The sequence below is a fragment of the Arachis ipaensis genome, chromosome B09 (assembly GCF_000816755.2).
Source record: "Arachis ipaensis cultivar K30076 chromosome B09, Araip1.1, whole genome shotgun sequence".
Classification (NCBI taxonomy): Eukaryota; Viridiplantae; Streptophyta; class Magnoliopsida; order Fabales; family Fabaceae; genus Arachis; species Arachis ipaensis.
Window position 1 is genome coordinate 121,884,988 of NC_029793.2, and position 14,591 is coordinate 121,899,578.

Sequence of the window (14,591 nt, forward strand, 5' to 3'; positions counted from 1 at the left end):
TAAAAAAATATTGGTTTGTTTTAAATTAAAAAATGCATAAATTTTATGAAATTGATATAAAAGTTTTACTTACGAACAATGTTCTGAAAATCGGTTCGAATCGGCCAGTCGGATCGGTCAAACCATGAACTGAACTGAAAAACGGATCGGTCAATTATCAAAATCGCAAAATTACAAAATCGGAATTGAACCGGTAAACCGGCCGATAACTGGTCGGTCGAACCGAACCGTGATTCGACCGGTTTTTAAGTAAGCAACAAAACGCTGCCCTTTTTGAGTTTTTTTGCCTCTGAAGTCTGAATCCCTAAATCACAAAAACTCCCAAGGCTGAGACTGAGATCCCTAATTGCCTTCACTGCTCTCTCTGCTTCAGTGGTTCCCATTGTTGATGATTCTTCTTCGAGCAAGCTTGCTTCACTGAAGTCACTGGCGTCACCGCGTCACACGGGTCGAGGGCTTGCCGTCGAGACACCGCCGTCGCGCCACCTAGAGCTGTCGAGAACTGAGAAGTGAGAACGCCTCACTCTCACACGGGTCGAGCCACCGCCGTCGAGCCACCGCAGCAGCCGTGGAGAACTGAGAAGGTGCCTTCGCTGTCTCCCACCGCCTCACTCTCCCTCTCCCTCTCCCTCTCCCTATTGCATCACTTGCATGTTCTGCCTTGAAGGTGCCTTCGCTGTCTCAGTGTCTCCCACTCTCCCTGTTTTATTTTTCTTTGAACTGTGTAGTGTGATTAGTTGATTACTCAAACTGATTGGAGGTATTTTTACTTTGAATTGAAACTGAGCTGTGATTCAAGATGATGAACACCGAAACTGTGAACTTTGAAATTCTGTCTCCCTTTGAAATTTCTGTATGCAACTTTGTTTCTGGCATCATCATTGTACTTTGTGTTCATGTAGCAATTTGAGTATGGGCTATAGAATACATTTTTGTAGTTTTTGCGTGATTTAGGCAGGCTTAATGTTTATTCGATCTGTTCTCTGCTCTTATATCCTATCCCCTTTGGGCTGAGCAGAATGAGAAGAGTTAGCAATTAGCTTGACTTTACTGCTTTGTAGAGCCTTGTAGCTGATGCTATGTCATACTCAGTCATACTTCCTGACTCTTAATGTGAGTTTCTGCTGAAGGCTATGCTTTGCACTGCATTTGTAGTGAGTGCCCTAATAAATTTTTGTACTCTCCTTCAATAGCTAATTAATCTGGACAATTAATCTTGAGTGGGACATAGCTTGATGATTCAAATTATCCATGAATTGAAAGAAATTGGCTTGTTGCAAATAATAGAAAACCTTTGTGCTTCCAGAAACAAAGAAGGATTTGGACAGAGCAATATGCACATGTAACTTATTACCAGAAAATTTCTTAAAGTCTTTTAATTTTTTAATTTTAATTCTCTCTTGAATAGTTCATTATTGGTGATGGCAATAACATGTATGATTTCACTTATGTTGGAAATGTGGCTCATTCCCATTTATGTGCTGACCGAGCTCTAGCTTCAGAGGGGGAAGTTTCAAAAAAAGCTGCAGGAGAGGTACCTTTGAAAGATTCTCTCATTACATTTTTTGGTATATAAATATTTGTTTAATTATGTAAATGAAGATTAAACATGGACATCTTAGAATGCGGTGATGATGATCCTGTTCTATTGTAGATGGGTTGTTAGTTATTCACAGGTGTACATTCTTTAGAAACCACGGTTGCTAACATGATGATGAGTTGATGATACATTTAAGGGTAGAATTTCTTCTTTTGGGTGAATGACAGGACCTAGAAAATATATGTTTCAGCAAATCCTAATCAAATACTTAAGCTAAAATAAGAAAGATATAGAACAAAAAACCTTATTCCACTTGGTAGGGTTGATGATTGATGACAAACTTGGATCATTTTGATGTTGCTATGTTATGTTTGATTGGTTGTTTTGTTTTTTGACTTTTGAATTTGTATTTGAATGAGATTATAACATTCTGGTTTATATAGTACTTTTAATTTGAATGATATTTTAAAGTTTAGGTTAGACTATAATTATATTTTCATGTGTTTATTTATATTTTATTTATTATTTTATTATAAAATGGTTTTTCGGTTCAACTACAGTCGAACCGATTGAACCTATAAACCAGTAAACCAGTAGCTAGAACGGTTCGATGATATTTAATAAAAACATTTTATCTTAAAAAAAATATTTTTCACTCAAAGAAGCCATTCTAAACAAACACTATAACTATTACATTATTAAGAAGAGTAAAGTATCATTTTTGTCCCCAACGTTTGGGATAAGTCCTATTTGTGTCCCTAACGTTTAAATCGTCCTATTTGTATCCTTAACGTTTATAAAAGTGATTCAATGTTATCCTACTATCAATTATACTAACAAATCAGATTATATTTTTCAATTATTCTCACTTGGATGTATTCATTCTCAATTATGTCTCACTTGGATGTGTTCGATTTTAATATTATATCCACTATTTGTGTTTAGATTCAATTATGTCCCTAGAAAAGTGAATTATGTAAATGTTGTAGGAATTAGTTTCAACATTTGATGAGCTATTTTTCGGAGTAGATCATCGATTCTATCCCAGACATTTGTATTCTAACTTTAATAAGAGATTTTTAAAACTCAAACTAAAGCGCTGATCATGTGTAATTGACGGTAGAATAACATTGAATCACTTTTATAAACGTTAGAGATGCAAATAGGACGATTTAAACGTTAAGGACACAAATAGGATTTACCGCAAACGTTGGGGACAAAAACGATATTTTACTCTTATTAAAAATTTTAAAAAGCTTATAAGTGAAGAATAATTTTTATATTTTGAATTAATTTTGAGGGTGAGTTGGATAGATTCAATTCCATATAATATTAGACTCTAAAAAAATTATCTCATATCTTAAATTATTTTTTGGAGTGAGTTAAGCCTATTCAATTCTAATATTAGCATAAAGCCTTTTAAAAAAAAACATGTTTTTTTAACAAAAAATACTAAGGGTACACATGTATCGAGCTAGTTTAATTAGACCTGACCCGACTCTAATATTATATTAGCCTATTTTAACCCTACTCTAAATTAATCCGAAATAAATTGAAAAAAAAAATTAAAGAACTTAATAATGAAATCGCCGTTGAAGCTGCCAATGACCCATCGACCAATAATATTATTTCAAATGATATGGTTTATACGTTACTTATTTTATTTTATTTTATTTTTTGAAGCTCCCCAGTTTCTTTTTTAAAATGCAAATTTTGTTTTATTAATAATTGAAATGTTTATGTTAGCAGTAGTTGTTAGAAGAAAAGACGATGACCAAGTTAAAAGATAAAAGATATCAAGTTGGCAAAGCAAAACAGTATTTAGATTTAAATTGCATAATTTCTTGTTTTTTTTTTAATTTAAAAATTATTTTTTCGATTTAAAACATAAAATAGGGTCACTCTCAATAAATTAATAATAACAAGTTTAAGAGATTAGGTTTTCAGACAAAAGGAAAAAGGAAAGTCTTCTTGCATTCTCATCATTTGATGGCTATGGAAACCCACTTGATTTAATCAAGCTCTTGAATCTTTTTTTCTCTCCGAAACCACCATTTCCAAGGGTGCATTTTTTTATTCCTGGGTATCAAAATTCAATAATCAATTCGGTGCTGCTGATTTCTATTCCTTATGAATTCTGCTGCGAGATTCATTGCTTGGGTTAGAATTTCTCCAGATTCTTTTCTGCTTTCTTCAAATACTAAGGAGTTCCTATCCAGCTAAATATCCTAAAGAAGGTAAGCTATTCCAGTCATGTTGAATTTGGCCTCACTTCTATTTGTCACTGCTGCCACAACATCAATCCACAATTGCCAAAGTTGAAGAAGATTGTTCCTGAGAATTGCACTTGCCATTGGAGAGTTGTTCCAGATTTCTGCAATTTGCGGACAAAAAACCAGCGCATGCAGGGCTGATTCCAGAGCGGCGGAGCATCGAGGACAATGCGGGTCTGCCTGAGGTATGCACTCATGAAGCTTTTCTTTCACCGGTAGGCCATTGTGAATTAATTTTCAGATAAAAATTCTAATTTTTGGCTGACAGTTAGTCTTCCAGATGGCTTTTCAGATCCCCTATTCTCTAAATCGTTCATGCAGTATCGCTGAAGTTGGATGGAAAAAGAGATATACAATGTGGTAGCCAGATTTTGCAGAGTACTCACCGGAGCTAGTATGTATCCAGATTAGTCTGTCTTTATCCTCTTCAATCTTTGTTTGGCATATTTTGGAGCTGGTTTCAATGTTGAAAATTGCATTGATTTTGTCCAGGTTCCATTTTTCTGAGGCATCCATCAGTTGTTTAACCATAGTAATTGTTGGTTACCCGGCTCATTTGGTGGAATTCAAAAGGGGGGGGGGTCATCTCCAAACCAAGGATCTTCCCATATCTTTACTATCCCTTGCTGAGAGACTGCCCATTTCATGCCCTTTTCGAGGACATTTCTTCCTTCCAAGAGACTCTGTCATGCCCAAGATGGTCTACTCCCTTTTTTTGCTTCAAGGAAGGAGGTTAGCCTGTAATATTTATTTTTAAAGATTTTGTAGAATAGAGAATGAGGCTTGGTTAATAATCTCCACCCTTGTTTTGCCAACATTGCTAGATTGAAAGTTTTTAGGTCTTTGAATTTCAATCCACCTTCCTGTTTATCTCTGCTTACCGTATCCCAGCTAATCCAATGCATCTTCCTTTCATTATGTTTCTGTCTCCACCAAAAGTTCATCATCAACCTATGTAGGTCATCAATTAATGTCTCAGGCAGCTTAAAACAACTTAGCGAGTATATAGGAATAGCAGTGCCGATTGCTTTGATTAGGATTTCTCTTCCGTTGACAGACAATAGATTTCTTTTCCAATAGTTCAGTTTATTAGTGACCTTGTTCTTCACGTAAGCAAAAGTTTTCTTCTTTGATCTATTAACCATGGAGGGCAAGCCCAAATATTTATCTTGAGTACCCACCTTAGGAACTCCAAGTAGAACCGCCAACTCGCTTCTTACCTCCTGTTAGGGGTGTACATGGGCCGGGTGAAGCCGGGTTTGATGTGACCCAGACCCGGCCCGAAATATACACCGGGTCTATTTATTAGACCCGAACCCGGCTCTAGACCCAATGAAACCAATACACTTTCGGGCCACCATTATACCGGGTGAAAACCGGGCCGTTAACATTAAATTACGTTGATACCTTTTTGTAAGCTAGCATGTAAAAATATCCAAATTTCCAAGACTCCAACCATTATTTAACATGGTAAAATTCACTTAGAAAAATATAACAAGAACCAACCCTTCTTCAAAATTAAAAAGCATGAAAAAAGCATCTAATCCATTCAACATTTAAGAAGCAAAATTTATTTTTTCATGTCAACACCGTTCACAAAAAAATATGAGTTAGCATGAATCACTAGTATTAGTATGATATCTAAAGCATTGACTTTTTTTCTCTTTCTTTTTCTATTTCTATTTCTAACTCCCCCCTCCTCCCCCTTCCCCTCTCCTCTCTTTTCCTTCTGTTCCTCTTAGGGCTTAAACAATCTTACTAGAAGTTTAAGTATGAATAAAATTGAAAAGAAAAAATATTTTATCTCTCATGCGTTGTCTCTTCTTTGATAGAAAAATTTATATGTCTTCAACAGTTAAAAATTTAGATACTGGAGTAAAAACATCAAACATGTTAATATAGTTATTTCAAAACATACATTATTTTATTTCTCTCTTTCTTTGTGTGAGAATCTAATCCTTGTCCTTGATAACACATATTTGACTTTTAACAATCTAATAAATCAGGATCCTAGGTTCTAGTGAGATTAATATTCCCAGATCCTAAATTAATTTAAATTAATTTTATCCTAAAACTGATTTATTAAATTATCTTTTACTTTACATAGAAACTAAATTTTATAATTATAATGAGTTTTATTTATTCATTATTAGTAATTATAATAATTAATTTTTTACAAGTATTTAAATAGATTAAAAACATAACTTATGTACTTATATAAAACTTATAAATCGTGTATTTATATAAATCGTGGCCTCCTCAATTAGATTTATTGAGATATGACGGAAATTTTCGTAGTTTACAGCCCCTCAACTTCCATCACTCCTACTCGAATGAATGGATAATCTACTTCCAGAGTGGTCTGATGGAATACACCACCGAACGTTTGCGTCTGGTGGGGTATGAGGATGTCTTGTTGGTTGGACAATTGTGATTGACCTGGATCCGAAACCATGAATTCAAGCAGCTAGTCGAGCTTGCGTTTCCTACCCCCAAATGTGGTTCACCTCAGTACTATTTATGTAGTTGGTAAGATGACGTAAATTGTGGTGTAGAATAAGTCTGTGGAATATATAAGGCAGAGAACTGCTGAGGATGCTCTTGTAGTGCTGGTGGAGGTAGAGGTGGAGGTGCATGTGGTTCACCAGGTGGATGGTCTCTAATAACATTGCCTTTTTCATTTTCTTGCAATACACAGTCAGACAAGTTTAAGTGGTTGCCATATTTCGCACGGTACAAATACATGTAAATATTTAGTGGATGCTGTACAGGCATGAGAAGCTCAGCAAGAACGTGATTACGTTGGTTGGTCCATTGCATTACCCAAAAACGGTACTTTGTAGACCAATCAAAATTTTTAGGACCAATCAAGACTTCGCCATGTGCACCGTCAAATTTCTTTCTTAATATGGGACACCTTTATAAAGGATAAAGGTTAAGAGAGGCTGAGCTTAGTGTAACCAATTTTAGTTAACATTGGTTTGGTGTAACTATATTCAGTTATGCAGCTGAACTTTGAATACCTTCTTCTCTTATAAATAGTTGTATTAGTATTGTAGAAAAGAGATACAATAATATATATATTCAGTTTTTACAACTCTTCTCTCAATTCAGCTTTATTCTCTTCTCTCAAAATACTCTTATATAGAACTTTTTTTTTTAATATTGGATTTTAGGGTGTGTAATCCAAGAAAATGTCCCAACCCACGTGTATTATGCTGTTATTGGAAGCATAAAAAAACAGCGTCAATTTGGCGATGCCATTTTTCGATGTTTACTCGAAAAACGGCACTAACGTATTGGACAAAGAGTTAAGTTTCAAAGTAGTTCCTGAAGTTGCACTCGAGCCTCAAAGTGATCCCTGAAATTAATAATTTCTCAAATTCGTCCCCAAAATTGCACTCTGGGACTCATAGTAGTCCCTGAGGATTCCCATCCCCTTCTCCTTTCCCTTCCTCTTCTGATTAAACGGGTCATGCAACTAGCTTCATTCCAAAGCATCCAACTCCTTTGTCTCAGACCCAAAAACTCTTTCAAAATTTTTTACTATTAATGACCACCACTGCAAATAGAAAAGAAATGAAAAATTTAATAACAAAATCCTTGAAATCAATTAAATCCTGAACACTATTCTTTCCACTCTCATCATCACTCTCACACTCTGTCTGCCGCTCAATCTCCGTCGCGCAGCACCAACAACCACCCGCCTCTGACTCCTCTTCCTTTTCCACCTTCATCTTCTCATTTAGCAGCGACAACAACAACAACCAGAGCATATATGTGAAAGGAGAAAGGGGAAGGTTGGGGGAGGCAGAAAGGGGAAGAGAAAAGGGAAGGTTGGGAAAGCAGAAGAGGAAGGAGAAGGAGAAGGGGTTGGGTATGGGATGGGGAAGGGGAAAGGGAAAGAAAAAGGGTTGGGGATGGAGATGGGGATGGGGATGGGGAAAGGAACATTTTTGGTTGGAATTGGGGGGTCTATGCTGCACCCTTTTTTTTATTTTTTTTTGTTCAAAACGACGTCGTTTTAAAATTCTGATGAACAAAAAATGCCTCAAGGATTACTATGAGTCCCGAAGTGCAATTTCGGGGACGAATTTGAGGAATTATTAATTTCAGGGATCATTTTAAGACTCGAGTGCAACTTTAAGGACTACTTTAAGACTTATCTCATTGGACAAATTATCTTAGGAATCAACACGTGACACACTCCTTTTTCTCCCTCCCGTGACCAGCTATTCCCGTACCCGTTACCAACTCTCCTTTCACCTCTTATTACTCCTTCTTCGTATCAGCTCACTTCCAACTTTTCATTTTCACACAACTTCAAAATACCAAATCCCACATTTTAGCATTACCTTCCAAGTTTTCACACTCATTCACTCAGTTCAAAGTTTACTATCAAAAAGAAGAATACAATTAGTATTTTACAATACAAATAAGTAATTTAGTTAGCATTATTATTAATTAATTATTCGAATAATTTTATATGCTGAAAATTTATAATTTATTAATGTTATTTTTCTAGTTGATTAATCTTATTTAGAGTAGTAGTTGCTAGTTATTAGTAACAACTGTTTATTAATCTTGTTAGTTAGTATTAATGTTAATCTTAGTTGTCAGTGTTAGTGTTAGTTGATTACTATAACTAATGAAATAACAACATGTAATTACTTATTTTGTAGTAGTTTATCTATCTTTAAATGCTTATTTAAAAACCAAAATTATTAATATTAAACCACTCTTCCACCTTAGTCCATGACAACAATAAAGACGTCTTACGGCCCACAAATTCAGCCCAACAGAATACACAAATTCAATTATAATTTTAGTCTTTATCTTATCTTATAGTTATCTTTATCTTTATCTCTATCTTATATTTATCTACTTTTATCTTTCATAGGTTAATACTCTATATATACTTAGTTTTACCTTCATAGTTTACAATTCAATCAATCAACAATCAATAAAATTTCTTCATCTTTTTCTTTCACAATTCTATTATCTTTGCGTACTCTTTCCGTTTTATTATGGTATCAGAGCTCCTCTTGAGCTCTGCTGACATCCATGGATCAAGGAGAAAGGGCACACCAGCAACTTCATCCGGAGTCTCTTTTGGAACTTTCGTCAGCCCAACATTTTTCTTTCATGGCACTTCTTTTCAATGAAGAAGCTCGTCCTTTAAACCAACTTGAACTTTTGTCAAGTCCAACTACTCATTATCTTTGTTCTTTCAATGTCTTTTCTACTGTTAACAATTCTTCAAATCGAGATTCATTCTTGAATACTTGGATCATTGATTCTGGTGCCACAGATCACATTGCATCAAATTTGTCTTGGTTTATTTCTTACACACAAATTTCTCCTATTATTGTTCATTTACCAAATGGTTCTCAAACTACTGTTTCTTATAAAGGCATCGTTCAATTTTCACCATCCTTGGTTCTTCATGATGTTCTTTATTTACCTCATTTTAATAGGGGTGTAATCGGTTCGGTTTGGTTCGGTTTTGGACCAAAAACCAACCGAACCGACCTGATCGGTCCTCTAATAAGACCAACCATTCAGTTGGTTGCGGTTTGATCAACCGAACCGAACCGAACCAAACCAACTGTGGTTTGATTCGGTCGGTTTTTTCGGTTTTTTTACACCTATTGATCAGAATTAAAATTATCATAAAATAAAGTTTAAAACCTTCAATAAACTAGAATAACAAGAGTATATCACATCCAAATTCAATACAAATTCAACTTAATTAAACATAAAACAAAGACAACTAAAAATGTCTAGCAAAACAACAAAAATAAACACACTTTAAAGTTTAAACTGAAACAGTCACTTTGTAACAAATTCAAACCAAACAGCCACCATACTTAATGCCGCTGTCCGTTGAAGAATGTACCACGGACTCAACAATTTCACCCCCAACTTCAGGCATCCGCTCATTGGGCACCTCATTGCTTGTTGGCTGCATATATATAAACAGAACAAAGAAAAATTAGCATTTTTAACTCATGAACAACACCAAAAGTTTTGTTTTTAGCAACAAAACCAAAAGTTTTAATTATATGCAGCCATATATATGCACTTATGCAGAACAAAACCTATTCATAACAACTTCAACATCTTGCACCAAACATATAGCCATATTTCAAAGTCTTAAACTAAAATCAAAGGGGCAATTAGTGTAGAGCCGGCACAAACATATACACTTATACACTATATTATAAATTGACCTTTGCAATGTGAAATATCAAATGTCACGATAAGACAACTACCATGCATTCTTGTTATTAATAACTTCATAATAATATAATATGTTACCATGAGTTAGAGCAAAGTCAATTAAGCAATCCACTTCTATGTATTAGAGCATCAATTCCATAAGTAATCTGCAGAATCTAGCATCATGATCTTAACAAGTTCTCTAATCTGACTGCTCAAAGAATTGCATTTATTATTGGTTGCATATTTCACTGTCAGTGATTTTTGGTATCAATATTAGTGTGGAAATGAGATACAAGAACTTGATTTTTAGGAATAAAAGATACAAGAACTTGATTTGATAAACATTCAACCAGAATTCGAGAGAAAATGAGATCAAGCACAATATCACTAAAAATCAAGCACAAATAGAATTTAAATCAAGCACAACATCACTAAAAATCCCACAAACAGAATTTCTAAAAACATAACCACAAACAGAATTTCTAAAAAACAATTATTCAGGTTAAATCAGGCACAATATCACTAAAAATCAAGCACAAACAGAATTTAAATCAAGCACAACATCACTAAAAATCCCACAAACACAATTTCTAAAAACAGAACCACAAACAGAATTTCTAAAAAACAATTATTTAGGTTAAATCAAGCACAATATCACTAAAAATCAAGCACAAACAGAATTTAAATCAAGCACAACATCACTAAAAATCCCACAAACACAATTTCTAAAAACAGAACCACAAACAGAATTTCTAAAAAATAATTATTCAAGTTAAATAAGGAAAAATATCACTAAAAATCCCACTAAATCAAGTACAAATATTACTAAAAATATTGCAGACTAGGAGAAATTACTGTAAAAAATCACTGTAACAAAAATAACCAACCACAAATTCTAACCTCTGAAGAAGACATTGTTCACTTGCTTTTTGCAGGAGAGGGCTTGGTGACAGGAGCGACGGCGACCCAGCGACCAGCGACGGCGACCCTGCGACTGCGATGAATGAACGCCTTCGCGACAGCACTCTCTGGCTCCCTCAGGCTCTCCTTCTGTCAAGCATGGAGGTCGGAGGTGGAACCATGGAAGAATGGGAGAGAGAAGTTTTTTGTGGGTGAATTGGGTGTAGCCGCGTAAAAGAAGAAGAAAGCTAGGGTTGTTTGTGGCTAAGTGGCCCTTTTATACCTAGGTTAAAGGGCAACTTAGTAAAAACACACACCACTGAACCCCACTATTCGGTTCGGTTCGGTTCGGTTCGGTTTTGCCGAGCCAACCGAAAACCGAACCGATCGGTTTAGTTCGAAAAAAACGAAAAAACCGGTTTTTTCGGTTTTTCAATCGGTTGTTGTAAAATTCGGTTCGGTTTTGCGATATTTTTCGGTCCGGTTCGGTAATTTACACCCCTACATTTCAACTTTAATATTATCTCTGTTTCAAAAATTATTTCAGCACTCGTATGTGAACTCACTTTTTCATCTTCTTCTTGCACTCTACAGAGCAACAATTTGGGGATGATTGATTTGGCCAGAAACCCAATTTCGGTAAAAATTTATCCACTACACACTCCATAAATTCCATCCAATCTCCACCCATGACACCTTCCAATATATGGCATTTTCGTTTAGGACACCTTTCTGGGCAAAGACTTAATCATTTACATAAACAATTTCCTTTTATCTCTATGCATCATGACGAGGCTTGTGACATTTGTCATCTTTTTAAACAAAAGAAACTTCCATTTTCTCAAAGTTTTAACAAAGTCAATGCAAGTTTTGATTTATTGCACTTTGATATTTGGGGTCCATTTCGACAAAATTCTATTCATAATCATAAATATTTTTTTACTATTGTTGATGATTTTAGCTGCTTTACATGGGTTACTTTATTAAAATCAAAAGGAGAAGTGCAAAATCAAATAAAAAATTTTATTACTTTAATTGAAACACAATTCAACTCCAAAGTTAAAACTATTCGTTCCGATAATGGACCAGAATTTATTTTACCTGACTTTTATGCTTCAAAGGGCATTATTCATCAACGTAGTTGTGTTGAAACTCCTCAACAAAATGGAAGGGTAGAACGCAAGCATCAACATATTTTGAATATAGCTCGTGCTCTTATGTTTCAATCTAATTTACCATAATCTTTTTGGTCTTATGCTGTTAGACGTGCTGTTTATTTACTTAATAGGGCTCCATCATCCGCAATTAATTTTAAAACACCATTTGAGATTTTATTCAATCATCCACCAAATTATCATGACCTTAAAATTTTTGGATGCTTATGTTTTGTTTCTACCCAAATGGCAAACAGATCAAAATTTGATCCAAGAGCCAAAAAGGCTGTATTTATTGGCTTTCAACCTGGTTTTAAAGGGTATATTGTTTATGTTTTAGAAGATAAAAGAATTGAGATTTCTAGAAACGTGATTTTTTATGAAATGATCTTGCCCTTAGTCACAAAAAATGTCCAATTTCATACACTCAGCCCAACATTGCCAAACACACATTCTCAAAAACAAGATTTAGTTAGTCTTCCAGTTGAACCCTCACCTATACCCATTGACCTAACTCCACCTAGTTCTTTATTTTCTCCAACAACCTCTCCTTCTTCCTCACTATCGTTTCCTAACCAAGTTGAACCCATGACCACCGAATCACTTTCAACACTAGACACCAGTCCACCATCACCTTCTCATTCCCCGTCACCTTCTTCACCACCTGAGCAACCCCATCCTTGTCATTCCGACCGGCCTCACCGACCTCCAGCATATCTCTCTGATTACTTGTGTAATTCCTTTCTCATCTCTACAAATCAATCTCCCTCAAAGTGCAAGTATCCTTTATCTTCAGTCATGTCTTTTTCTTCTCTTTCATCTTCACATAAAAAGTTTCTTTTATCTCTACATTCTGACGTTGAACCAAAGTCTTTTAAGGACGCCAATCAACACTCTAATTGGCGTAGTGCTATGAAAGATGAGTTGGATGCTCTTGAGCTGAACAAAACTTGGCGTCTTGTTGATTGCCCTGCAGGGGTTAAGCCGGTTGGCTGTAAATGGGTCTATTGCATCAAACGCAAGCCTGATGGTTCAGTTGATCGATATAAAGTACGCCTTGTGGCTAAAGGGTTCACTCAAACTGAAGGTGTTGATTTCTTGGAAACTTTCTCCCCTGTTGTCAAGCCTGCCACCATCAAATTAGTTTTGGCATTGGCCTCTATGAAGCATTGGCCTATACATCAGTTGGATGTCAATAATGCTTTCTTACATGGGGATCTTTTTGAGGATGTTTATATGACTCTGCCACCCGGATTTATATCTCCTCAACCGAATCAATGCTGTAAGCTGCTAAAGTCACTATATGGTTTACGACAATCTAGTCGTATGTGGTATGACAAACTTTCTCATCTTTTACTATCTCATGGATATCAGCAGACCTCATCTGATTATAGTTTATTTGTCAAATTCATTGGTGATCAAATTTCTATCATTTTAGTCTATGTTGACGACATTGTTCTCACTAGTAATTCCATTTCTGAACTTGCTGCCATTAAGTCTATTTTGCACCAACACTTCCGAATTAAAGACTTGGGCCCATTAAAATATTTTTTAGGTATTAAGGTTGCTCAATCAGAGAAGGGAATTTGCTTATCTCAGAGAAAATATTGTCTTGATCTTTTGGAGGATTCTGGTTTATTAGGTGTTAAACCTGCCTCTGTTCCAATGGATAGTACCACAAGACTATATCAAGACAAAAGTCCCCTGCTATCCGACCCTTTTGTATATCGTCGTTTGGTTGGCCGTCTTATCTATCTCACCACTACTCGACCGGACATCATGTATGCCACTCAACAATTAAGTCAATTCATGGCATCTCCTACTGAATCTCATCTTCAAGCTGCCAAGCATGTGTTACGATATCTGAAACCTAGTCCCGGCAAAGGACTTTTCTTTCCGAGGGAATCAGAAATTCAGCTTCTCGGCTTCAATGACTCTGATTGGGTCGGATGTCCTGACACTCGGCGATCTTTAACAGGTTATTGTTTCTTTTTAGGCAGTTCTTTAGTCTCTTGGAAGACCAAGAAACAAACCACCGTTGCCCGCTCATCCACGGAAGCAGAATATCGTGCACTTGCCAACACAACTTGTGAACTTCAATGGATACTAAATGTGTTACAATTTTTACGCATCTCTCATATCCGCCCACCCGTTTTATATTGTGATAATCAGAGTGCTCTTCATATTGCTGCTAAACCGGGTTTTTCATGAACGGACCAAACACTTAGAGGTTGATTGTCACTTGGTTCGACAAAAAGCTCAAGCTGGAGTGATGAAACTTCTCCCAATTCCCTCTTCTGGGCAACTAGCTGACATCTTCACCAAGCCTTTGTCTCCTCAACCCTTCCATCTTAATCTGAATAAGTTCAGTGTTCTTGACATCTTTCATCCTCCAGCTTGCGGGGGCGTATTAAACCACTCTTCCACCTTAGCCCATGACAACAATAAAGACGTCTCACGGCCCACAAATTCATCCCAACAGGATACACAAATTCAATT